General features: G+C 48.6%; 1 pseudogene; it reads left to right on the forward strand.

The window, feature by feature from the left end:
- The first annotated feature begins 573 nt into the window (after positions 1 to 573).
- Positions 574 to 1,893, forward strand: LOC143640729 (forkhead box protein N3 pseudogene; annotated as a pseudogene).
- Positions 1,894 to 3,387: the final 1,494 nt, after the last annotated feature.

Here is a 3,387-nt window from a genome sequence, read left to right on the forward strand (position 1 = left end):
TCCCTTTCTTATTTAAGGTAGTCAGGCTCGGGTTTATTTTCTTACAACTGAAATATGCCAACTAAAATTTTCCATTTATTTTCTAATTTGATGATCATAATATCTTTGTACTGCATATATTAGTTCCATTTTGTTGAAAAGAACTCTGAATCAGAAAATTTAAGTGAAGAGCACAAAAAGTTACTAAGTAGATGGCCCACCTTCAGCATCATCTCAAGCATAAAACTATATCAAGGAGGATGAGGCCGCTCGGCGCGCCCCGGCCCGACGCGCCGCGGGGGAGGCGAGCGGGAGGCGGGACGGGGCGGGGAGAGCGGCGGGGCCAGCGGGAGGACGCGCGGCGCGCCAGGCGGACGCCGCAGGTCCCATGCCGCGCCGCGACACCCGCGCCCCTGCCGCCCGCACCCCGCGGCCGCCCCCCGCCGCCCGCCGCCCAGGGCTCGCTGCGCCGCGCCCTTAACGGGGCCACCAAGCGATGCCCGCTGGGCGCCCGCGAAAGGTTGTCGGCTCCGCTGAAGGGCAGCGGCGCCCCCGCGCCCCCGTGCCCCGCTCCGGCCAGGAGCCTTCACGTAAATGGGTCCAGTTATGCCTGCCAGTAAGAAGCCAGAAAGCTCAGGAATTAGTGTGTCCAGTGGACTGAGTCAGTGTTACCGGGGCAGTGGTTTCTCCAAGGCCCTTCAGGAAGACGATGACCTCGACTTTTCTCTGCCTGACATCAGATTAGAAGAGGGGACCATGGAAGATGAAGAGCTGACCAACCTGAACTGGCTGCATGAGAGCAAGAACTTGCTGAAGAGCTTTGGGGAGTCGGTCCTCAGGAGTGTCAGCCCCGTACAGGACCTGGACGACGACACCCCTCCATCCCCAGCGCACTCTGACATGCCCTATGATGCCAGGCAGAACCCCAACTGCAAGCCCCCCTACTCTTTTAGCTGCCTCATATTTATGGCCATGGAGGACTCTCCAACCAAGCGCCTGCCAGTGAAGGATTTCTACAACTGGATCTTGGAACATTTTCCGTATTTTGCGAATGCACCTACTGGGTGGAAAAACTCAGTGAGACATAATTTGTCATTGAATAAGTGTTTTAAGAAAGTGGACAAAGAGAGGAGTCAGAGTATTGGGAAAGGGTCGTTATGGTGCATAGACCCAGAGTATAGACAAAATCTAATTCAGGCTTTGAAAAAGACACCTTACCACCCACCTCCCACCTCTCCTCAGGCATATCAAAGCACATCAGGTCCACCCATCTGGCCGGGCAGTACCTTCTTCAAGAGAAACGGAGCCCTTCTGCAAGTTTCTCCAGGAGTGATACAAAACGGAGCACGGGTTCTGAGCCGAGGGCTGTTTCCTGGCGTGCGGCCATTGCCAATCACTCCCATTGGAATGACGGCAGCCATGAGGAAGGGCATCACCAGTTGCCGGATGCGGACTGAGAGTGAGCTGTCGTGCGGCTCCCCCGTGGTCAGCGGAGACCCCAAGGAGGATCACAACTATAGCAGTGCCAAGTCCTCCAATGCCCAGAGCACCTCGCCCACCAGCGACTCCGTCTCCTCCTCCTCCTCCTCGGCCGACGACCACTACGAGTTTGCCACCAAGGGGAGCCAGGAGGGCAGCGAGGGCAGTGAGGGCAGCTTCCAGAGCCACGAGAGCCACAGCGAAACGGAGGAGGACGACAGGAAGCCCAGCCAGAAGGAGGCCAAGGATGCCCTGGGGGACAGCGGGTACGCATCCCAGCACAAGAAGCGCCAGCACTTCGCCAAGGCCAGGAAGGTCCCCAGCGACACGCTGCCCCTCAAAAAGAGACGCACGGAAAAGCCCCCCGAGAGCGACGATGAGGAGATGAAAGAGGCAGCCGGGTCCTGCACTTGGCAGGGATTCGGTCGTGTTTGAATAACATCACCAATCGGACGGCAAAGGGGCAGAAGGAGCAGAAGGAAACCACAAAAAATTGAAAACAAGTCATTGATTTGTTTTGAACTTATGGCCATTTGGTTTCAGCATGTCAGGAGATTTCTAATGATTTGTGGCAATATCAGCAATTTTTTTTTCTTTTGGTTTGATTTTCTTTCTTTTCTTTTTTTTTCTTTTTTTTCTTTTTTTTTTTAATTTGCCCCCCTCTCCTTTGTTTTGGACCCTTAAGAATTTTATTTTTAAAGGAGATTGAAGCCATAGAACTCATATTGACACTCAGCTGTTTTACAAAAGCTTTTCATTATCCGACGACAAAACCCAGAAAAAGCCAAAATTATCATTGCTTCCTGCAGCTTGTCAGAAACACGTGGCTTGAACCCACAGGGATGTCAACGTTAATGCCACAATTGGAGTACACATTTGGCACCAAGAAGGCACGTGTGCAAAGTAATCATTCAGGCCCAACCCTGAGGTTTAAAAAGAATGTCCTTCCATTTGGGTTCACTGAATGGAGAGGCACATACAGTAATGGGAGAAAAGGAAGAACCCCACTTCCCCTTAGGCACAGACCCAGGCCTGTGCACCCAGCTTCCCATTGGGCAAGGAATGCCCTGGGCATTGCCATACAGCAAGCACGGGCCTCTGTGCTCCGATCCTTGAGGCCTGGTGATGTCTTACAAGCTGAGCACCGGACTGTTGAGACACGTCAGGTGTCAGTGACCAAGAAGTGGGGTAAACTGTAGTCACATTGGTGATTACTCTATTTTGTAGCTAAGAATATGTCCCAAAAGCCATAAGCCTGAAGGTTGGTCCTGCACGTGCATACACACACACACACCCCACACATATGAATGGGACTAAGAGAAAACTCATGGAAAAAAAAAAAACAAACAAAAAAAACAGGCCATATCTTCTAAACTGCCCAAGTGAAAAGCAATCAAGTCTGAAAATTGACATTAGCTGTTAAGGAAGGAAATAATGGTTCAGATTCTATTTCTGTCTATCAAAACTATTTGATCCAAGTGAAATTAAAAAAAAATAGCTACCAAACCTGCCAGTAGTAGTGTGGTATATAAAGGCACATTGATGGACACACTTCAAAAGTAAAACATGGCAAAAAATAATAATAATAATAATAAGTAACTCCTATACTGCCCTCAAAAAGGAGCCTGCAATTAATGTCAGTCAATATTCATCTTTGCAAAAAAATCTGATTTCCACATTCAACCAGTGGAGCCAGCAGAAATTTCTGATCCACAATGCATGGATTCCTTTAAAGAAAAAAAGAAAAAGAAAAAAAAAAGAAAAAAATCATAAAAAACAAACTTTTTTTTTTATTCAAAAATAACAAAAGTTCTTGTAAGGTAAATAATGTATTTAGCATGAAGCATGAATTATTTTCATATAAATATAGAAAATAGAGAAAAGGCTATGCCTCTAATTTTTAAGCCCTTAGGCTTAGAGGTTCTTTGT

The sequence above is a fragment of the Callospermophilus lateralis genome, unplaced genomic scaffold, assembly GCF_048772815.1.
Source record: "Callospermophilus lateralis isolate mCalLat2 unplaced genomic scaffold, mCalLat2.hap1 Scaffold_6006, whole genome shotgun sequence".
NCBI lineage: Eukaryota > Metazoa > Chordata > Mammalia > Rodentia > Sciuridae > Callospermophilus > Callospermophilus lateralis.